Source organism: Oryzias latipes, chromosome 9 (assembly GCF_002234675.1).
Source record: "Oryzias latipes chromosome 9, ASM223467v1".
NCBI classification, from domain to species: Eukaryota; Metazoa; Chordata; class Actinopteri; order Beloniformes; family Adrianichthyidae; genus Oryzias; species Oryzias latipes.
The window spans coordinates 17,620,902-17,645,880 of NC_019867.2; the positions used below are offsets into that span (position 1 = coordinate 17,620,902).

Consider the following 24,979-nt stretch of genomic DNA (forward strand, 5'->3'; position numbering starts at 1 on the left):
TTATCATCAAATGTTTAAGCAGTTGTCCTTTACATGTCAAAAAATATATCTGGCATGTAAGCAACAAAACAACTTGATCGTGAGTTTTACAGAGTGTGCTGTATTTCATGCTCAACTAGTATTCTCCCACGTCTAAGAAAAGCAGCTGAGAAGGCTGAAAACATAAGAAATCGAAACAAAGAGCTCCTCTGTTGCCCATTTCCCATGCAACATGCTCATGTTCAAGCAAAAGCTTTCTTGTCAGCCCCTGAACCGAGGTACCAAAGTTTCTTAAACAATCTGATTTGTATATTCCTGAGACAAAGACCTCCAACATCAACACTTCATCAAGGATAAACAAATGGACCCTTTGCTCATCTGATTTCACCTCCATCGCACTGAGCATCCTGTTTCAAAGCTGGTCTTGATTTGTCTTTGGTTTCCCCTTCAGAACACACTAACAGAGTGATGCATGAACTGAAAAGGAAAAGTTTAAATTTTGTGGGAGAGCAAGCAGTTGACACATCTGGCGTACTGCCACACGACCCAGCAAAAAAACGTTTAAAAACAGCCGAGAGTTGAGTTCAACAGGCAACTTTTTGATAATTCACTCATAATACCTCTGTCAAATCAAATACATGAAATGGATTTAGCAAAGCAGTCGATTGTGCCCCCTTGTACCTTTAACCCTTGTGCTATCTTAGATGACCCCACCCTTGCATTGACATGTTCTCCCTACCATGACAAAGGTGGATAAAGGTGGAAAGATTTCATGAAATCCATGGACACCAGTGAAGATCACAAGTCATTGAAGAAAAAGATTCAGAGCACTGTCTAGTGGGTCTAGATCAGTGTTTTTCAACCAGTGTGCCGCGGCACACTAGTGTGCCGTGGGAGATGGCCAAGTGTGCCGTGGGAAATTGCCCTCATTAACTGATCTAAAAACATTTCCCATCTCCAGGATTTTAGCTCTCTGTTCATCCAAACAGGCCCTGATAAAACACTGAGGAGTTAGGAATATAAAAGATCGTAAAATACCTTTTCTTTGCGTTTATTTTATTTTATTAAAGACATTTTGATAAGAATGACTGTACCGCGATTCAGCTGCACCTTCGGCTGTATTTTGGAAGAGTTGCGTGTTGGGGGGGTTAATCACATGTCATCGGTCTGACCAATCAGAAGTGCTTAAAGTCTTCACTTCCTTGTCCCGATTTAGCTCGTAAAGTCGCTCAGTTCTAACAGAAATACCAGCTAAAGCTCGTCTTTAGCGGTGTAGCTTTCCACAGAATCCGGTATCAGACCGTGGAACAAGTGAACAAAACAATGAAGCTCCGAAAACCGATCTCCGGCCGTTTTATGCACTACATTTCCCATGATGCATTGGGTTGTGAGAGTGACAGCGCAAAAGGAGATCTGTTGTTAAACGTCTTGAAACTAACGAACACACAAACTGTTTTTAAATCTTCTAACTTAACTTTTATTGCATCTTTTAGAAAAAAACAGCTGCAGTTTCCAGCTTTTTCTGTAACAATTATCTCAAAAATGCATGTGAGATTGTGGAGGGGCTGTAGATCAATACAAACTATGAGTTTCTCCTTTTTTTTTAATTTTTGGATGCTGGTGTGCCGCGGGATTCTTTTTAAGGTTAAAGTGTGCCGTGGCTCAGAAAAGGTTGAAAAACACTGGTCTAGATGACCCCACTCCCAATGTTAAAGTGCCTAGGATAGCACAAGGGATAAGAAGCTTAATCCTTTTCCATCACAGTCTCACTAGATAAGGTGGCTCATATTTGTTTATGTGTATAAAGTTCATCCATAATTTAATAAACACTTGATCATTGGTGCTGTTGACCTATGGTATCATGTAGTTGGTTTATCACAACTTTGAGTTCTTGATTTATTCCACAAAGACGTTCTTTATTGTGCACTGTTGAAACCAGAAAGAGAGACCCATAAATGCGCAATGTTTAATTTAGTTTATTTGGGAAAAAAAAACAGTTCACAAACAAGGTTGCTCCAAAAGGCTATACTAAGCAGAAGATAATCAAACAAACAAGTAAATAAATAAATAAATTAATTAATTAAATAACAAACATAGGCAAAATTTACAAAAGAAAAATGTATTTAGTTTGATCCAAGCGATTGCTATATCTTCAAATATAATTGTCATGATTCGGAGGAGCGGCAGACCCAGATGCTGGAACCCAGAATGAGGACACAGTTAGGTGAGAGGTAAGTAAGGATTTTTATTCCTTCCTTCCAGGAAGATGGAGACACCGTGAATGTGATCCAGAGAGGAGCGAAGCTTGAGGCGTGGCTGGAGGTAGTAGCGCGGCTAGCGGAGCGTGGTGTTTCCTGAACAGCAGGGGGGCTCGAACTGACTTCCACACAGGTGACACTCGAGAGCAGGAATCCTGAGACAGGAATAATAATGTTAGTTGCGAGATCAGCATAGGATGCATAAACATGAGCGAGACTGAGACCAGGTTAGTCACCATAAGGGGTAACGATCTGGCGATGAGTTGTGGAGCTGGGTCTCCTTAAGAAGGCAGAGTTGATGAGGATTAATTGGTCACAGCTGGTGGAGTCAGGAGCAGAGCAAAGGGGCGGGGCTGACAGAGGCGCCATGACAATAATATTATATATTATTTAACGAATGATTACTAAGGCAAAATGGGATTTAGCTACAAATGACAAGTCCAAACCATTACTCTTCCACCACCATGCTTGACTTTTGTCACCAACTAATATGTGTGTGCCTGCTGTGTCTCAGCACATTAACAGCAAACTATTTAATTGCTGTCACTAAATGTAATTATTTTTATAATGAGCATGGTTTGATCATAAGTAAAATGCTTTTTTTTTTGGACTTCTGCAGGAGTTGGAAGTCATGGCTGGATGATAGATGGCACAGCAGCCTCTAGGTGAAGAGAAACACTGGCTCACATATGTGTAGCAACCAGGAAGTCCTTGCTTTTTCTCACTCTCAGCAACGGTTATTCTTCCAGGAAAAGTTGTGGATAAAACTAAAAAAACATAAAACATAACATAAAAGAACCAGCACTGCATAAAAGCTAAGATGCCAGCAAAGAAACTTTGTGCTTGATGTAATCCTAAAATAAAACACTCCTGTTCCACTCCTCTTTTTGCCACAGTGACAAGTCCCCTGGCCTCAACTCTTGGTCAGAAAACAACAGGGGTCATTGACTCAAATCCTTCCAACAGGACAAACAAATCAGATCCACTACCCAAACCCTCCAGAGAACACGGGAAGAAAAACAGGTCATGGCTTAAAATCAACGCTTGGTCAGAGACAGAAAAATGGGTCAGACACCATGAACGACAACCAGAGACTTGACACAAGACTTGGGAGCAAACAGAGACAGTCCGACACCAGTTGCACCTCTGCAAGCTCCTAATAGAGGGAGTCTCATAAGTGAGTGCAATAACGCTGTATTTCCGCAGCTCAAAAAACTTCAACTTAGCTGCCATGGGGAGAATGGAACTGGTCATAGAAAAGAAGCTGAAGAAAGATGACATTCCCTTTAAAAAGAAGGAAAAAAAGCCTAGAGTGTTTATAATAAAACTACCAAACATTTGTACTAAGCCAGCTACAGAAAACATGCGTAATCCAGCTAAGTTTACAATAATTTTCAATCACAAGGCTCCCAAAGAGCTGTTGATTCCAAAATATGGACACAGCATGTTGACTGAAAGTGCATTTCCAGCCCAAGCTTTCTTATGAATGATCTCTGCTGGATAGATGAGTCTTTGATCTTGGTCCGCCTAGTTTTTCCGTCAGCGGGATTGATCCCATTCTTGCCGTTGCTTTGTTCGAATCTGTTTGTTTTAACATTGGGAGGGTCATTTAAAAGTCCAGACATTGTTGACATGGACCGTTTGAACATCTTCCAGTCATTACAAATCTTTCTTTCGGCAGAATGATGTTCACAAAAAAAAATCCCAGGAAAATGACCCTGTAATAACTAGCAGACTAACAAAAAGCAGAAGTAATTCCTGTTTGTGTTTTTTCGGCAGTTCTCAATAAATTACTAAATAATCCGCAACACCAAAACACCCAAACATATTTTTAATCAAACTCACTTGACTAGCAGAACTGGCTCTCATTTTATTTCTTTAAAAGCAGGAAGCGCATATGTTTTTACCGCACACTATTTCCGTGTTTTGGCAAAAAATTTAATTGTTAGAATTGTCAGTACAATTCTGTACATGCATGATAGGAATGACATTGTGATTACACTTGAAAAATATCCCATAAAATGACACATAAAAGAACAATATTTAGTTACAGAAGCAGCCCCTCTAGTGTATAAAAACAGGTAAACTTGATTGTACAGAAACGATCAATACTGTATGAGAACGTGATAAACAAACCATGAGCTCAACTGCCGGGTTACTTAAAGTCTCCAAAGTCCTAAGTAAAGAACTTTCCTCACTCGTATCCACAATAAAAAACAAATTAGCACAAATAAATTAGGTTTTATTTAAATTAGTAAATTAGCTTTACAAGTTCTCCCTCTTTTCTCAGAACCAATAGTCTTAAAGTACATTCAATTCAGCGCATTTTTACACATTTTACACTGGCTGTGGCTGCTGTACATGCTGTACCTGTTGTACATGTACAAAGAAAAACCTTAAAGACCTACTTTGAAGAAAATCCTGATTTTGGTGCAGTGATGTCGGAGCTACAATCAGCGGGCCACAAGCTCCCTGCTCCGCTCCATTTTGATTGATCCACTTGCAGACAAATAGATTAATGTACGTCTTTGTTTTCCTCATCTGAGCCTGCATCTGGCTCGAATTGAATAGATCCAATATTGCTCGCCATTTTTGTTGCATCTGTATTGTTGGTTTTAGGGGCTGTAAGCTAGCAGAAGAACACGAGAACAGATAGATGATGGGAAATAAGGACGGACTTCCTCCATGCCAATAAGTCCACCTTTAATGTAGAGGGTAATTTCTAATTCACTTCCTCTTCTGCAGAAACTATGTCCTAAAGAAAAAAGGTTTTTGAATTTTGGCTAAAAACTGCATAATCATAATTAAAGGACCACTGGGATTGCTTTTAAAATAGATCAAAGCATTGTCAGAGTAGGACTTTAACCCAAAAAAAACACTTGTGAGACTACAGCTTTAAAACAATCAGAAATAAAATAAAATACGAAAACTGAGAAAGCAAACTAAAATGTCTTTATCATCTCACTTTATTGATAATCTAATATATTAGTTTGGTCCATCTTTTACCCAATTTCCATAATCAAAGTTTACTGTAGCATGGGTTGTTAAAGTTTAACAGTGTAATCGTGACAACAGGCAAGTTCAGGACCTCTGAGTGACTCTGACGAACACATGCCTTCTGTGTTTTAGGAGAATCGAGGGAAGAAAAGAAGGAGGAGGGGGACGCCAAAAATGCTGCAGGGGAAAACAGTGATGGTGTACCACCAGCATTCTTTTACTTGGCAATGATAGCCAGTGAAGCAGAAAAGTGAATTACCCTGCTAGTCCAGCACTTCTTAATCTAATATCTTCAATGAGCGGTCTCAGCTCTGAATTGGAGCTCACTTTCGTGCTGTGTCACAAAACATTAGACACTGTTGCTCTGTTCATTTCTGCACAGTAATTCTGATACACCTCTTAGTTTTGGTGCCAGGGGACATCTCCCTGCCCTCCTTCTATTTTCAGTCTCCTATTGGAAGAATTATTATCCATTTATGGATATTTAGTTTACTTTTGTCAAAGCTCAGAGGGGTATGTGGTGGCTGATTGAATAAAAGGGTGTGCATTTCCATTTCTCATCCAGTTTAGCCTCATTTCTGCTTCCCTGTGAAGGAACTTATGCTCCAGGGTAATAAAAAAAAGTGTAAATAAAAGAAAATGGATATCATTGCTGGAGACTGCTGTTGTGTTCTGTGTTGATGTTTGAACAAGCCAGTCTTCCAGAGAGATCTGGCGAGTCAAAACAGTGGCAAAATGCCAGGAAATGCTAATGGCTTATTGATGGCGTAAAAGTAAAAACACATTTGGTCTTTAAACATAAGACGGAAAAAGCTGTATGAGTTCCACCTATCAGGACGTAGCTAGCTCATCCAGGAGATGCTTCCCTCACACAGGATCACTGTGTGTGGCAACTTTCTTGTTGCTGAGTGCAAAGTGTTGCTGCATGGTAGGACTTCATAACCTGACCCCCGTCCACCCCCGTCGTTTTCTTCATTGCGAGGCAATTGGCAGGCAAACAGCTGCTTGGTCTTAGCGGGCTGCATATCAATGGCTCTAATTAATTGGATTAATGGAGAGGGTTCTGGGATTTGGGGAGAGGCTAGAGGAAGCATTTCAGCGGAAACAGAATTGCCATCCCTGAGGGCAAGAGGGATCGTGATGGAGCTGTAAGGGGAGGTGTGTGGGGGGCACACAAGGCTGAATATGGATGAGGAAAAATTGAGTTAAAACAGAGGAGACTGCAGCATTCATTAGACCGCCCACCCTCTGAAGTAGCTGCTTAATATGCACGCTATTACTATGCAAATCAGCGATAATGAAACGCAGAGGATTTTTTTAATCAGAGGAAGAACAAGCAGATGTTGGGAGGGCTTGGAAAGAAGTGTTACCAGTTTTAATGTGTGTGTGAGTGAGAGAGAGAAACACACATTGTGTGAAAAAGTGAGTATGTACATACCAGACCTGCAAGGTGTTGAGTCTTAATTGAAAAGAAACAAAACAAGGAAATTTGGTCTTCAAAAGAGTTCCAGCTTCTTTGTTGAAAGTTTGCAAGTGAGCTGTCTGAGGCCTAACTGAGAGTGATTAGTCTTCTCCACAGGAAATGCATTAAGGAATCAGAATTAAGAACAGGTTTTATATTGGAGAGATTTGTGCATATACCTTGGGGAGAGATAAAGCTTGATGGACTCACACCGAACCCAATGCCTACGGTGATGCGGTAAATCCCCGCAGAAATCCTCCCCAACCGGAGAGTCAACATTTGGATGTACCAGCTGTGCTGGATGATCTGGACCTGCTACCAACAGAGTAGAGAAGATGGGTGTGTGGATGATCTATATGTTCATACGCATTACTTAGGGAATCTGAGCAAGGTGCTGTGTCTTTGTGTCATCACACACGCGTCAGGCAGTGAGTGTGTGACTGGATAAAGACTCCTGCAAAGAAAGCTTCTTCTTGTAAGTGGTTCCCCGTGGCTCTGTGCTCTCGCAATTTAATCAAGGCGTTTCTCCGCGGGCCTGTTACATTAAGCGTTCTCTCAGCACAAGTGGAGGAATCAGACAGACTAGATGAAGTCATCGATCACAGAACAGCTGCCTTTTTAGCGGTAGCTGCCCTGCAGCGCTGAGCTGAGGCAAGGTGTCAGGCCCTCTGAGGCCGCTCGGACAAACCGTTTCAACAAGTCACTGATGTCACATGTGGGTTTTGTTTCCTTGAGCTAAAGCTAATTGAGACAAATTTAAAAAGAAAAGACAGATTCATTTATCTCCCTGAAGATTAATAGTGGACTAAAGAACCCAAAGATTTGTGCTGTTCTACAATAGCATTTTGAGCCACAGAAACTTGGCGTGGGCATGTGAGATGTTCATATGTATGGATGAGAAAGAAATGGCAAGAAAAGAGCGGTAGCGTAAACAAATTAAAGTGTCAACCCCTTTGCTTCAATATATTGTTGTCATTTGGTAGAGAATGTCAAGTGGATCCTCTTTAGTAGGCTGAGTAGAATATTACAGGAGTGAATCTCCATCCTGTTTGACTCCCCATGGCATAGTAATAACAACAATCTAATGACGCACAATACATCAGGTGCACTGAAGTCCCACTATCCTGGAGGTAGGCTGGAATTTGATCTTAGGCTTGATAATGAGAATGGTGATGATGATGAGCCGGCTGAGTGATGATGATGTGGTGTGTGTGATGATGATGGTAGTCTCTTCTTGTTAGTATGTCTCAGTCCTAATTACACAGGGTTATTACAAGGCTAGATTTAAAAGCTACTGTAGGTAGACCAGGCAGACTCAAATGGTTCCCGCTGATTAACAAGCCTTAAACAGAATCAATTTCTGCAGTACAAGCTCACTGCTATGGTGGAGGATTATTTTTGCGTGCTCCAAAGTTCTTTCTGTTCAAATTATAGTGAGGTTCAGTCCGACATGGAGTCAGGATGCTCCTTAAAAATATATAAAAGAATCTAAGCTCATAGGGAAATTTTCAAACTATGAAAATCAAAATTCTACAAAAAAAAGTAATAATAATTTAGACAGGTTTTATTCCATGTAAAGTAGTTTAGGTAGTCACCTCTTCCGACTTTTCTAACTCCATAAACAGTGATTTTGTATTTTTTATTTTGAGTGTCATAAGTAACAGAACACTTATTAAATAATATCTAAATCACTTAGGGATACAATCTCTGAGAAAATGTTTCATAAAGTTCTATTTACTCAAAGGGCTTTTAATAGAAACACATTTTAAGTGATTAGGATTTGATACTAAAGGTTTTGGGGATCGGTCAAAATTAGAGGACCAATTAGGTCTAAAATATATATATATATATTTATATAAAAGAGCTGTAAGCTGCCGCTGATGAAAACAGACATGTGTCATTTCATAATGACACTTTCCTTATTGTTTTATAACATAATGACATTTTTGGTACAAACAAATTTGTAACATAAGACATTCATGTTGCTCTGATGACATGTTTGTCACTTCTAAACTGTAGTAAACCCATTTTTTTTTGTCATTAAAAAGGACATTTTGCCTTCTTGCAGCCAACAGATATGGTTGTAATATTTGAGTTGTGTGGTTAGGTGTGTCTGTTGACAGGCCCAACTCTTTTGGTAACATTTTTATATGCAAGTGTTAATGATAAACCTTAAGCAACATGTTGCTCTTTTTGTTTGTGATCTTACCCCCCCTCCTATGTTTCTGTAATCATTCTCCAACCATGTTCCCCTTTTTCCTTTCTTGTACCATTTTACTCCATCTCAACTATTCCATTTTCCCTGTATCAAAAAGAAATACACACAAATAAAATAAAACACAACAGTTGGCCTGAAATACAAAAGGAGTTTATACAAATAAACACCTCATCTGTCTGAAGCAACATAACATTGTAAGAGGCAAATCTGTAGGGGGCCCTTAGCTGTCATTTGCATGCCATGCCAGACCACACCACGCCACAGCACAACATGGCAGACCAAACCATTTTACCAAAATATGCAAAACTTAAGATTGAATCAGTAGTAAAATTGAAAAATATTCCAAAAATCATTGATTCTGGGTTCATGACTGACACAGTGAGGAAGGCTTTACATCTTCTGAATCTCTAGTGCATGGCACCGAGCAACAATGTTGATAAGTCTGGTTTTTAAGGTCTCTGAAGACGGGACACAACCTCATTCAACAGCAAACTCTAACCGTGAAGGGCAAGGAGGATAAACTCTGATATGCTTTATCACTCCAATGGGAAACTTCTGCACATGCACACTTGTGTTTAGAAAAATTCATTAGGCAGTGTGGCACTCAGGTGAAATATGTATAAGGTTTACTCACAGTCTGTCACCTTCTTCGACATTTACAAACTTTATTTGTAAATTTCCAGAAATGGTAAAATACCAAAAACAATCTAGACAGGAAAAAAAAATTAGAAAAAATTAATCTTATTCAAGTAATATATTCCTGCTTTCAAGTTTACACAATAGTTTTTAATTCAGTTTTATGGGGGAAACAAGTACATTTGGAGTGTCAATGTTGAAGAAGAAAAAACTCTGATCAGAAGTCTTATTATAGACTCGATATTGTGCATATTTGCAGATAATACATTGAAATTACTTGTCAATTCATGTCATTTATCAAGACTATGCGTTTCTAATAGTATTCTCTGGAATGAAAAGCTGATTTGGACCTTGGTTTGAGCCTGCATGGCTCGGTTGTCTTTGTCAGCATCTGGCCTTGGCATGAAGGGCCTGGGAGCTTTGGTCGGAGGCGCTGGCTGATGTCGACTGGCCAGTGGATGCATGGCTTAGTCGCATCAGATTGCCATCACGGACTCGCCTTGGCCTTTCTCCGACGTCCTCAGCCCCCCCCCCGTGTCCGCTTCCCTTCCCCCTTTTTTCATTAATAACTCCAGCCTCTTTATCCATCTCTGATTTGTGTACTGGCAAATGTGCGGCCTATTAGTCAAAATAATCACTTTTATTGGTGCAAGTAATTACACATAAATATATACCTACACATGATCCTTCTTATTGAAAGAAGCGTTCTGGGCGATGTGCAGGTGGGTCGCAGTTCTAATTTCACACTAGCCAAAATCTATTTATTTCCAGTTGAAAACACTCCACTTTTTTCTCCTGCAGAGGGAAAGCATGGACATCCTCCATCTATTCTGCTTCAATTAGCAACAGATGCCTCCTTGCAGAGCGCTAACCCTAATTGTACGTGATGAGCAATGCTAATCGCCCCGGTGCTGCCTGACCTTGCTACAGCTGTGAGGGGGAACTTCTCCCACGGCCCCTTCACAGGCACATGCCAAACAGACACACTCCCACACACACATGCTCCCAATATCTAAAACCGAGGGCGGCTGGGGGCACAGAGAAACGGGCTGCTTTGGTGACCGCAAATTAGTTGTTGTAATTGCATATCCATCCCAGTACCCATAATTTTGCAGGCCTGTATAGTGCAGTGAGAAGATTTTGTTTATTTTGGTGTCAAAATCATTTAAAGTCAAAATGAGGACCTCCGGCGCACATGTGGACCCCAGAGTGGTAGCTGTGAATGGCTGCGCCCCTTCACTGCACAGTGGGACTGGAAGTGCTCACAGCACAGATGAACACAGCCCACTTTGAGCTTGCTGCTGCCTACAGGTCACGTTGCATCTTTTCGTCACTATTGTGCCCTTTGAGCTGAACATTGCTTCACTGTCTGTGGCGGAGTTAAAGAAGAAAGATTTCTGAAAGTGTGGCCCACACTAGTTTACAGTAATGCTCAGACATACGGAAGAGGCTTAAGCAGGGCTTCCATGTGCCTCACAGTAAACTTGGGCTTTGTGTGGCTTTAGACCACCAAGCAAAGCAGTCCATGTTAGGATGACTGAAGAGTCAAATATTTCCCATTTACCAAAGACAATGATTTGCAGATGACGGTGCTATCCTCAAAAATGTGCTTGCTAGTGAGAAGCCAAACAGGCACAAATCAGATTAATTAGCTTTGCAGCTTCAGAGCAGCCCTCTTGATGCTTCAGTGGTTTCAGAGAGATAAGAAATCCGTATGCCTTAGTGTAAATACAAAAAGCAAATCAAGATTAAAAAACAAAGAGTAATTAGAGCTCGGGTTAATAATTTAGGCATATATTTAGATTAGGTATACTCATGAGCATCTAATAAACATTGGTTTAATCCTATCTAAATCAAAAATGCTAAATTACCTGAGTGAATTCTTTTTATCTGAGGCTTTATTTGTGATTTAATCCTCCTCTCCTCTGAACTCCAGATCGAGATCTAACTAAGACGCACTTAAAGCAGCAAGAGGTGGGATATTTAAAAAATTACGAAAGATTAATACATTTTTTAAACTTACCATTTTGTCAATTTCCTTTATTCATTTATCTATTTTAGGCTTTCTCAACTTTTTCTTTACTTTTTTCGAATGCTCTGGAAGCTGAATGTACGGTGGCCCTGAAGTGCAAAGCATTCAACAAATCACTCGATACAAAAACATTTTTAAGATCACAACAACAATTTAAAAAAAAAATTTTTTTAAAAAGCAGCATTACATTTTAGAAAACAAAACAAAATTTCAGAAACCAAAACTTGAAAAACAAAAATGACAAAAAAAAAAACATTTCAGAAAACAAAATGAATTTCCAGAAAAAAAAAGAAATATTAAAAAATGAAAACATTTCAGAAAAAAAAAAATTCCAGAAAAAAAATGAAATATTAAAAAATGAAAAACATTTCAGAAAAAAAATTCCAGAAAAAAAGTGAAATATTAAAAAATGAAAAACATTTCAGAAAAAAAAATGAAATATTAAAAAATGAAAAACATTTCAGAACACAGAATGAATTTCCAGAAAACAAAACGAAATCTTCAAAAATGAAAAACATTTCCAAACCGGAAGAGGCAGGTAATATGGGACAACGCTGATTGGATGATGATTTTTGTCAATCATTTGAACTGAAAAGTATTTTAAATGAAGCGATGACGGATTTTATCGTCCAAACAACAATGTACCATAATAATCCACGTATTTCCCATTTATATATCAAATAAAAAATGCAGCAAACTGTTAATGAACTTTAAAATTATTTTTTTAACATTTCGCCTGACACACGGTCACCCGGAAGTAGTTTGTGAGCACTTTTACCACGAACGCTGTGCGCTAATGTCTACGGCTGCGAGGTTCACGCTGTCAATCATCTTTAGGTAAGAATCAATTCTGTGATCTTTTCTTTTGTCAGTCACATGTCTCTAAGGATGTTAATTTTAGGATGTTAAAGTGCTGCTTTGAAAAGATAATTTCTTTTTATCTTGCGCATGCGCAAAAAGAACCCGATGGAGACGAACCGTCTTCACATGATAGCCGTGCCCGTTTTCGGTGACAACATGAGAGAAAAAGCTCCGAGCCAGCCTGATTCTGTGATTTATACAGTAATTACAGTAATTATACGGCACCAGTGTTGCTAAAAATCGACTTTAAGACTGAAATCAGTAAACAAGTTATTATGGGAAATAATATTTAAGTGCATTGTATATTTTTGAACCATGCATATACATATACACATATACTGAAACTTAAAAATGAACTTTAAAGTTTATAAAATACTTAATTGAATTAACATGTGATATTTCTGCAGGTGAAGTTTCTCAAAGCGAAGTTCCAGAAAGGTTTGTGCTGCAGAAGAACAGATGGCAGCTCTACATGGGAATACAAGAAGACTAAAGTCATTCATATCATTGTGCAGTGTACAGGCAAGTCACCATGATTTATGTGAAATGTAATCAATAAATATTATTTAACCTTAATATCTAATTTTTTTTTTTAAATTGCAGGTCCTTTAAAAAAACGTCTTTAACCTGCTGCATAAGCCTGATTAGTTGTAAATGATGCAGTGGGGAGTGAAAGACGAAGCACAATTCCTGGCTTTAGCGTCGGGCTTATGATCTGGAAATCGCATCTATGAGGAACCGCATCAAACACTTGTTCAACTCCAAACAACTTAATGTTCCTTTAAGCAAAACTCCAGTTTAAAATGTTCATATTAGGCTTGCTTCATTTAGGAGTTTTTCCATGTTTACCATTTTAGGTTTTAAAGCTTTATTAACAAAGATGATGTTTGATTTTCAAAGCTGTTGTTTAGAAATGTTTCTTTGTCAATGAAAAAACTGAATGCTGATGTGAGGATTGTAATAATGGATATGAAAATAAACAAATTTGTTTCATAGCAATGCAGTATATTTATTGAAAACTTAACATGAATACGTTATTCAGTAACAGAAATAAAGAAACAGTTGTGGATTTTCCTTTGTGGGCTTCTTCATGCAGTCAATCAAATGTTACGTTTACATTCAGCATTTAATCAGCGTACCTGTCAGTCACATTTATTAGAGGAAAAAATGCATCTGGGAAAGTCTGTTTGTGCTTAACAACTATATCAAAAAGAGTTATGTCAGGGAAGGTTTGTCCACATTGCTGCTCAGCATCACATCCAGAGGAAGATGCACAGGTAAGAGACGCCAGTTCCTGCTCGTACATGCTTGCAGCTTCCTCTGCACTGGACTCCAGCTCCATTGAAATCCCTGACAGAGATAAATTAATAAATTAAAAATCCCTGACAGAAAAACATCAGCTACTGTTCATCTTTCATTCAGGAAAAAGTTGAGTTCATCAAAATGAGGAGAAAATGGGTTAAACCAGAAATTCATTAGGGAGGGGTCAAAACACCAAACTCAGAATAAAATACATTATTTCCGTCTTATAAAAAATACATTCTAAAACAATTTGGTATTCCTCCTCTGCCTGAAAGACTAAAACGTTTTTTTTAAAGATTTCTTTTACACTACAGACTTTGCCACCTTTAGTTACACACCTGGACGTGTCTGATGATGTGCAAATCCAGTCATTTACTGTCATGTTTCTGTGCACTGACACACTCTAAAGTCACAGATCTTAATAGTGTGAATAAGAAGCATTCATAAATGTTATTCTGAGACACAAACTGCTGCAGTTTACCTGACAGCTTTGCTGATTTATGCTGCTGGTACACCTGTCTGAGAATCCTGCCCACGTGACCCCCCCTCTCCAGGTGATGAGGTAACCTGTCATTAACGTATGACTGAAGGATCTTGGATCTGTCTGTAAACACCCACCTAGAAATCACGTTTAACGCTACATTTATTAGATCAAACAAATGTGCCTCCATACCTTATCAGTGGATGGCGGGACTGCATTTCCTGATGTGCTCCGTCTTTAACACCCGTTTCTTCGCAGCTGCTGCTTCAGACAGAATCCTCTCACGACATTTCGAAACATTTGTAAACCTGGTTGGTGTTGATATTTCTGCGTGCGTTCCGTCATCACATCCACTAAATATTCAAAGATTAACGTTTATGTTAACGTTTTACCGTCCCTTTCTTTGTTTACCTGCAGAACGGACGTCATCTACACAAACTACTTCTGGGTGACCGTTCTGCTTCAGACGAAATATTCAAAAAATAATTTAAACCTTCATTATCTGTTTGCTGCATTTTTGATTTAATATGTAAATGGGAAATACGTGGATTATTATAGTACATTGTTGTTTGGACGATAAAATCCGTCATCGCTTCATTTAAAATACTTTTCAGTTCAAATGATTGACAAACATCATCATCCAATCAGCGTTGTCCCATAGTACCTGCTTCTTCCGGTTTGGAAATGTTTTTCATTTTTGAAGATTTCGTTTTGTTTTCTGGAAATTAATTCTGTGTTCTGAAATGATTTTCTTTTTTTAATATTTCATTTTTTTTCTGAAATGTTTTTCATTTTTTAATATTTCATTTTGTTTTTCTGAAATGTTTTCATTTTTTTTATTTCATTTTGTTTTCTGGAAATTCATTCTGTGTTCTGAAATGATTTTCTTTTTTTAATATTTCATTTTTTTTCTGAAATGTTTTTCATTTTTTAATATTTCATTTTGTTTTTCTGAAATGTTTTCATTTTTTTTTATTTCATTTTGTTTTCTGGAAATTAATTTTTTTTCTGAAATGTTTTCACTTTGTAATATTTCTTTTTTTTCTGGAAATTAATTTTGTTTTCTGAAATCTTTTTTTCTTTTTTTTCTTTTTTATGTTTTGGTTTCTGAAATTTTGTTTTGTTTTCTAAAATGTAATACGCTTTTTAAATTGTTGCTGTGATCTTAAAAATGTTTTTGTATCGAGTGATTTGTTGAATAGTTTGCACTTCAGGGCCACCGTATGAATGGCATCTGAGCAGTAAGAGAATTTCTGACAAAGGCACACTCTCTGGAGAAAAAATACCACAGAAAATAAATGCAACGGTTCTATAGCGCTCACATTGAAACTATATAAGTGCTATATAAACTTAGAAACTAACTAATGTAATAACAAAAAAAAAGGAAAACTTAATTTATTTAATAAAAATACAAAACATCATTGGGTTAAATTTTTCCTAAGTTAGTTATTTGTGTATTTATTTATCATTCTTAAGTGTCTTTATTCCCATAAGCCTCTTTTGTCTGTTCAATAAATATTTAAGTACCACATATACAAATCCCACTCACATGTTTGTCATTCTGCGCTGCAGGATATTGTTTACATGTCCACAGTGTGAGTATCCTCAACGTTTTAGTCCATTTGTGCTCAGCATAACACAACAGTAGATTTATCTGACTAATAACAGTTACGAAATCCTGTTGTCAATGTGGTGCCTTTAACAGGTTAAACAAAAGTGCAGTTTGTCATGCAGATCTTTATTTTTTTGGTACAATCTTCCTCCGTATTGCCTGAAAATGTTACTTTATTGTTTTCTGCTTTAAGTATTTTATCAAAACTGTAAAAAAATGCTTGTAAAGATTACCCAACCCAACTAAAACAAGAAAATATATTCATATATCATGCTGTTTCTGATGTAAACTTTGAGTTGACACTTCATCTAAAGAAAAGTTGCCAATGAAAGGAAACAGAGAAAAAAAAACAATCTACATGATAGCATGTTCACGAGGTTTTTACCTTTTTTTACATTTAGTCACAATAAGAGAGGAATATAGGAAACTGACTGATCATATAAATTGAAATGATCAGTGTTGTGCGAATTATTTTAAAAACAGACTTCTATTAGAGATTACATGTTACCGGTAATCTAATTCAACATTAATCTCTTACTTGACGATTTAACAGTCTCAGAATTGTAATGTGTGATCTGACTTACATTTTATTTTAAATAAGTGTGTGGGTGTGTGTGGGTGGGTGCGTGGGTGTGTGTGTGTGTGTGTGTGTGTATGCAATATCTGCAAAAGTAAAACATAAAATCTAAAGTGCCTCAAAAATACTGGAACAAATGTTACCTGGCTAGAATTAGACAGTTCAGGGAAAAACAGGACAAGGCACAGTTCAACACAAATGGTAACGTGCATCTTAGAAGGCCCAAAGCTGTACAGACACCATCACATTTACCCATGCACACACATAGTCACAAACACACTGATGGTGAATGGTGAACCACCAGGAGCAATGTGGGGTTCGTGGTCTTGCCAAAGACACATGGGTGGGCAAGGCGGGAACCAAACTTGTGATCTTCTTTATTAGAAATCGACCGCTCCACCACTGCACCACACCACAGCCTCTCCACAACTGTTTGGGTTAATGAAGCCTAACAGGAAATATGGCCCAATAATTCACATTAAAGTAAGTAATTAAAAAAAGAAAGACAATGCAGAAAAAAAACAAAAAAAAGGGATTTTTTTTTAAATGATTTTTTTAAATCTGCCTGGTGTTGTTGCTTTTAACAATTACATATTGGTCAGTTATAATAGTTACTTAGCGTGTAATGGGTAAAATATTACTCACAATTTATTAGCAATGCCTTGCACTACTTAGTTACATTATAATTAGTAACAAGTTACCATGATACATTGCTTTTGTAACAAGTTACTACCACAACACTGAAAGTGATGCACATCACACTCGCTTTAGTGAAACCTGATCAGAGTTGATGTGTGCTGCTGAAGCTCACTCAAGCACCACAGCTGTTAACTGTTCACTCTTTCACACATGCTGAGATTATTTTACCAAAATGCAGTCTCAACCGAACACATCCTTTGGCCACCACAAGTTAACACTACACTGGCCACCATAGGCCAAAGTGAAAAGTTCAAAATTCCTATTATTTTTTTAAGGCAACAGATACCTGTTCAGAAAATAAATTTACATTGTGTCACATAAGTTTGGAAATAAAATATAAATTAGTAAGTAAATTTAATGAAGTCATAAGTAGCATAAAAATGCTAATTTTACTAAATCAAAAATGTCTTAAAAACGCAAATTTTCATCTATTTATTAAAAACTTATAAAAAATTAAGTGGCTCGTGTTTCTCTGCCTCTCACAATACTTGGATAAAAAGGCACACAGCTCTGATCACAATTAACAACAGTCTTAGAAACTACAGTGTTTAGGAAGTGGTGTCAGCGAGCCTGTCAAATTAAAATGTGTTGCCTTCTGTAATAAAAACGAATGGATTTAACTGTGCCTAATGAAGCAGCATTATACTTTCCAGATAAAAAGGCTTGTTTTTTTTGTTTTTTTTTAAGTCTCCCACTCTCACCCTCCCAGATTCAAACCTTCACCCATATGAACAGTAATGCCTGATGACATCTCCAAGGGTGTTACCTAACAGGAGAAAAGCAAAAACAGATTGTTTGAATATCACATCTGCAAGGCTAAAACAATGGCTAAAGGGCTATAAGCTGTGTTAGTTGAGTTTTCTCATTTATAGTAACCACGTTGACAGTCTCATTACTCTTATAGGACTTATTTTTAATTCAGCGACCTCTTCCAAAAAAAAGTCTATGTAAAAGAGCGCATGTACACATTTCAGGTTTCTGGGTTGAAAACTCTCACCATCACAGGTCACTACTATAAAAGTTTCTAAGTCAGTTTTTGAACTCTTTGTACAAAATACTTAGCCATTGAACATGCAATAAAAGTTAAACCAGTTGATCTGGTAGTGACGAATGGGTAGTGCCCTGTTCAAAACATGGAGGTGCTAATCATTTGAGAAATTGATCATGAAGGAGAATTTAAGAATTGCCGTTTGTTCCCAGTTAGAATGACACCAAGTCTATATATCAATCTGTTAAAGAAAAGAACCTGGATATTAGAGAGATTTGCGCTGCTTCGACATTTCGTACCAAGCCTCTTTCAACTATGAGTACGTGCACTACTGTCAGGTAGCAAAAGTCCAGTGTGAACACAGTTTGCTAAAAACATGTTCAAGAACCTGCGTTCTTCGCGTTCTGAACACGCATCACATGCCCATTGGGAACCTAGCATTAGTTGTTGACAAAGGTTTTATACAAAACAAATGCTGTGTAAAATTCCTTGTGCTGTAGTTAACACTACCAGGCAAAAACATCAAACATCTTGTGTGTGAATATATTGAAACAATCACTATTGTTTCAATATATTGGGGGCACATCTGTATTTAAAAACAAAAGCATTAAGGTAAGGGAGTTAGGCTTGGACGTGGAGTGAACAAATGAAGTCTGGTCCTCCTAAAAAACATGAGTCAGACTCAGCTTCATGCAGTTGACTAGAGTTCAAACAGAGACTCTCCAGCAAAAACAAATGGAGGCAATAATGCAGTTTAAGAAAAGACAAAAAAGAAGAAATGAACTCAAAGTACAGAACAGTAAAAACATAACTCGAGAAGACAATGTACAATGTCTTGGCAGTTGGGAGGTAGGCCTTTAGCCTGTTACACAACACACATGGGTGAAGTGTAAAGCAGAACAATCCAAACTGAATAAAGGGTTCTTTAAGTATTTCCAGCCAAAACTGACCTGCTGTGTGACCCTTGACTAAACATTCCCTGAGAGATTTGCACTAAACTCAAGACAATCAAGAACATTTTTCCGTAACTTGCTGTTATAGTGTACCTCTCTTTTTTACATTCAACTGTAATTTACCTTATTTTGTGCAAATGTAATTTTTATGGACTCTTTTTTTTGTAATGTGTGCAGCATTTACTCAAGATCAACGTCATGTTAAAGCATTGGGCCTCACTGCAGTAAAACTGATAAATGTTTTATAACAGTTGTTTTTTAAACCCTCAATAATGTTGGGGGAACCGTGAGTATTTTGAGGGGCTTTTACGAAAAAAAAATTAAAGCAAGACGTTTTCATCCAAAATAACAAACTGATTAATTTTTCACAGATGAGCCCCCCCCCCCCCCCCCCCATTCCAATTTAATTGTTTTGTTTAAAATTCAAATGTATTTCATTTTTAAAAGTACAACTGGCTACATGCACTTTAGGAAATGCACACTAAACATGTGATTAAAGATTGGCAACAACGTTCAAATGTGCTGGAATAGAAACTCAAATCGATGTTCTCTAAGTGTTTTATTCGCCTTCAAAGCCTGAGCTAAAAGCTAATCTGCGCCTGAATTTAAACATTAAACGGCAGTCTCGTCATGTCAGCTACTGTAACAATTTTCCCAAAAGTCCCTTTGAGTCTTGCCAGTGGTATTGCCCATGCTCTAAAAATGTCAGTCACACTGAAGAGGTTAACCCCCGGCCCAATAAGGGAGCTGATGGAAAATTACACAAATAGACAGACTGTATCTGATCCCAGCTCGGCATGTTGTAAGACCATCCTCTACCAATCTTGCCTCTCTCTGTCACCTCATTAAAAATACAAAGAGGGTAAAGAAGGGCCAGTCCTGAGCAATCTCCATTAAAGCTGCCAGTGAATGCAGTAGCGTTAATGTCATTTAATGCTGTTTCATCTGAAAAGTCACATTAGAGTCAGATTCTGTAATCTGGGTTTGCCCATGCTCGTCTGTGTGATGTCATTATGCTAAACTGACCTTTATAGCCAGATTAGGAGTGGTGAAGGGAATAGAAGGAGGCTTTGAAAAAGGAATTAACAAGAAATGAAAAATGGTGTATTTAGCATATGGATGATGAAGGATTCAGCAGCATTTTCCATTTAAGTGCCATTGATTGCAAATAAGAATGAAAGTGACGTGAAAGTGTCTTGATCGTCTCGTTCCAAACCTACAGATTAATGCTCACTGCTTTCAGGAATTCCTGATGTTAAATATTTTCTGTTTTTTCCCCACATTTGCCCCAGAGAAAAACTGATTTAAAAAAAGCCTTTGATACAGTTCTAACATTTAATGTGTTTCAAATACATTGTGATTTTCAGTGTTTATCTGCTCTACTAAAGTGTTTTCCGAGTCCTCGTGGCTTCTCTGCAGAACAACTGCTTGTTACTCAGTTAAACATTTTGGAGGTTCTGGGTGGAATTTTGAGAGAAGGCCAAGCCAACAGTTATTCAGAGAAGTTTGCCATCGAGGAGAGTTTTTCACACAAACCTCAAAGATGTCATCACAGTTCAACGCGGGATTAAAATATTTACACTGTCTGAGGACAAACGCACACAGTCAGAAATAAAATGACTTTTCTGTGCACAAGTGATTGAGAGTGAATGAGCTGAATTTAGTGCTCTTATGAACTGAGATGACATGCTAATGGTTTAAGTTGTTTCAGATGGTCTAAAGCTTGCTCCTCATTGGCTTGGACTCTTGGTGAATTTCAGCCCTGCACCTCAGCCCTGCACAATTTGTTTTAAATGAGCCAACCTGATTTAAAATGCGGCATGTAAGCCCCTAACCTGTGGTTAGTAATAAGAAAATGTTTCACACTCCGGAAATGAAACTTTGCAAAAATTAACAAAAACGGAGGCTCTGTTTTCCATTATAATAAAGTGGTAAGCTATGTTCAAATGGAGTCATTCTATGGGGATCCCTCCATAAGTGTTTTCATCCTATGATGGTAAAAAAAAAACCTACATGTAAAAGTTCCTTTCAGCAGTTCCTAGACAACAAAGAGACCGTTCAGAGATCGTCCCGGTGTATTTACACACAACATGGACACGTGTGGATTTGTAAAGTCCTGTGGTTTTGCTTGATGGTAAAGAAACGTAAAAAATAACGTTAAAAAAGGTGTATTTCCTTAAAAAAAAGAGTTTACAAAATCAGAATAAAAGGTTTCAATTGGCTAATCAATTTGTCAAAATTGCAACATCAGATCTTTGCTGCACAACCTAACTTTAATAGGCTGTTGGACTTCAAGACCCACTCCACCCAACTTTTGATCTATTTTAAAAGCTCCTGTGTCATTTTCTGGGACATAGTTCCTGCAGATTGGCGGTAGTTCATAAGAAATTCACCTCTGTGTTGTGAGAAGGACCGTTGGCGCAAAGCAACCCCAACCCCTTCCCCATCACCCATAACTGAGCTATCTGTTTACATGTTCCACTGCTACAGCCCCTCACACACTCAACCTCATATTAATTACCATGTAACAAAAATGGCTGGCAATATTGGAGATATCCAGCTGTACAGTTTTGAGCCAGATTCAAGCTCGGACAAGGAAAACGAAGGTGAATCTGGAGGAAATGGGAGATTTTGAAATGTCTGCAGCCAATAAGGATGCAGAACACATGCATTGCAAACAACGAAACAAAACAAAAAAAACGTGCAAATCTTCAAAACTGTGAGAATGGGAAAGATAAATCACATTATATTGAGGGACCAGCACATTGGATCATATTCAGTATTATTCAAACAGTAAGTGGATATAAAGTATTTCCATTTTTATCAAAGCAAACATCAAACTCGAAAAGTGTTGTCTTTGCATGATATTTGGCCAAGGAAACCTCTGCAGCCTGCATGACTCATTCTGAATGTTTGTTGTTGTTTCAGGACACAGGTTGTCTGCAAGATTTGTCGATTGTGAGAACTTAAAAAGTAGGTCAAACAGTCCTGAATGTAAGGTGTGATTTTTGTGCCTCTAACATGAGAACAGAACGCACAGTTTTGAAAATCACACCTCTCAACAGTACGTGGGAACATCAAAAGTTTGCCATCATAATCCGATCTTTAGATCACTGCTCTATGGAGCAGTTGCTCTAGCAACGGGGTTTACCGAGTTAAATCCCAATGCCACAGATTTTCCTAGGTCGAACTGAGGCTTTGCAGAGTGGCCCATAGTCCTGCTTCTAACATCAGTTTTGATGATGAAATGAAATGAAAAAAGATTTCTGAATGCCTCTTTTTATTTTATTCCCACCAACAGTGCTGGTGGGCTGTATGCAATTTTTTCCCCGAAATGGGACAAATTAGGTTTAAACATGGTAAGCTATTGGGGGTAAACTAAGGACGTAGCTGATTAACATTGCATTATAATTGTTGTGTGATCAGGTTTTAGGCTGAGTCTTGGGGGGGAATTGAAAACCGGTAGAGAGCTCCTGACACATGCCATCATAGTTCTTTACATCGAGGCAATGAAAGCAAATGTAGTCTCTCCTACTGATGAGCTTGTATTACTCTATAGGCAGATTCCTCTTTCTCTTTCTTTTCCTGTCATTATCACAGTGTCATGTCATTATCATAATTATAATCACAGTCCGCTCTTCTAGGGAGAAAGTAATTGATGGCTCAGTCAAACATCTTTAAGGCAAAGGCATCCCCCTAGTTATTGCTCCGGCAAAATTACTAGGTGAGCATGTTTGAGGCAAGTTACCGAGATGTCATGTCAGCACTAAGCTGTGACCACCGGTTGCTGGAAGATATGCTGGTGCGAGAGATAAGGGCACCTTTGATTGCAGCATCACAAAGTGCAAAACACACCCAGATGGTTGGAAGAAACAGAAAAGTGAAACAATATTCTGCAGATGGGAGAAAACAGATCCAGCCAAGTCTGTTTTCTTTTGCTTCACCCTGTGGGATTCTGCTGAAATGAGTGCAGAGTTGTTTCAGCGCATGGTAAATGGACCGCCGCCGTCCTCCTGCAGAGCCTCCACGCTTCACTATAACGGCCAATCTCCTCTTCAAGTGGGCCTGTCTCGGCTGAAACCGGACCAAGTATCAGGTAGTATTGATACACGTTTGTTTCCAACTATCATGTGTGCATCAGTGACATATTCCTAAGCCATTCTATTTGACATTTTGAAGGTATAGAGAAAAGACACGTTAAACAGTTAAGACAGGCAGGTAAGTGCTCTATCAGATTCCAAAGCTTCGGCACAACAAGACGCTGCACAGCGTGAGTCACAGTTCATTTTGTCACACTAAGCCTGGATGTTCCCTGTCAGTCTGTCTGTCTTCACACGCAGTAGGAATACCCAGAAAGAAAAAATGTATATTATGCTCCTCTTTTTAACCCCTTTTTTCCTTTCATTGCTTGTCAGTGACGGTGCCTGTGAAGTCAACAGCAACGTCTCAGAAAAAGATCAGCGTGACAGACAATGGCAGCAGCGGTAGTGACAGTTAAAGGGACTGAAACACTCCCATGCTCAGTGCTTACGCACTATTCCATCATTAGCCAATGAGACTCTCATAAAAGTGAGTTATGTGCCACAGGAGGGGAGGTTCCATATGGCACAAGTGATCCAGAAAGGCAACGTGTCACAAAAGACCCCTAGAGCCCAACAAGTCAGCTTTTACAGGGGCCTCCCTCCCTGTCATTAATTGATTTTAATAACAGGCTACGAGGGGGCAGAATGCTCTCATTCATGGGGCTGATGGGCCTTTTCCCAGGTCCCTCAGCGAACACTGCAGCACTTAGACCTGTTTGTTTGGATTGCCTCTAGTGTGTGTGGATTTCAGGCTGGCTCCGTTACTCAGTCGGACACAAACTCAATGTCCCAGTCCTTCATTCACTTGCTCACTCACTCAAACATTTGTTCATTTACCCACTCAATAATTTCTTCACTCAATCACTGGCCTGGTCATTTACGCACTCATTTATTCATGCCTGCCTTATGCGCTCACTGAGAGCCATCATTCTTGGGAACAAGTTTCATGTGGCCAAGATCGGCGTCTTCAGCAGGGGGGTAACCTGACCTGCGAGTGAGACTGGGGTTTTACAGTTTTCCCGACAAAAGATCTTGACCAAAATGCTTTTCTTCTCGTGCACCTCCACACTGTCTTTTCAGAGAGGTTGCTGTTTTTTAAAACCTTCAATCACATCTCTATTATTTTCACAGACTTAAAGTGTATGTGTGTGTGTGTGTGTGTGTGTGGGGGGGGGTACGTGGGTGTGTGTGTGGGGGGGTCATTTTGAGATTTTTTAGTTGTCGTGTCTGAATAAACGGGAACAGGGTTGGGGGCTGTTTGCTGGATGATGGGGATGGGATTGGAAGAAAGCTAGGCATGTCATAACTGCATAATACAACCATTACTCCTGTGCAGCAGAATTACCACTGATGGAAATTGGATTTTGGAAGATATATGGAATGTAATTATGATATACATATATTCATAGCTTTTAAGTATAAAAAAGACCTTTAGAGTTATATTTTCAGGTGGCACAGTATTGTGCATTAACAAATGTGCAGCCTTTTTGATATGCGTGTTTCTTTGTGTGTAGAAAAAGAAGACATTTAAATGTGTGTTTCCATTGCTTTTGTTATTAGCTTAGGAATGCTGCAGAAGCTTTTCTGAGTATTAAGAGTCTAACAATAATCCAAATGCCAAAGAAACTTGCTTTGATCATGGAGAAATCTAAATGTACTTTTTTGCAGAGAAATTGCACCTTAATATTTGAGTGCATCATGAAAAGAAAAATACAATGACAAAAAAGTTGAAAGGGGGTTGTACAGCTTTGAATTTATTTGCCTTGTTTGTGAGAATCACTTAAAGTTCCTCTAGGGAATCGCAGTTTGTTGAGAAAAAACCCAACTGTGTGTGATCAATGG

General features: G+C 38.4%; 1 long non-coding RNA gene across 1 annotated transcript in view; it reads right to left on the reverse strand.

Annotated features, from left to right (window-relative positions):
• Positions 1-2,032: 2,032 nt before the first annotated feature.
• Positions 2,033-24,979, reverse strand: part of LOC110015628 — an 85,138-nt gene continuing 62,191 nt past the window's right edge. The window contains exon 3 of the long non-coding RNA XR_002290864.1: positions 2,033-2,392. This is a non-coding gene — a long non-coding RNA (uncharacterized LOC110015628). The remainder of the gene's footprint in view (positions 2,393-24,979) is intronic.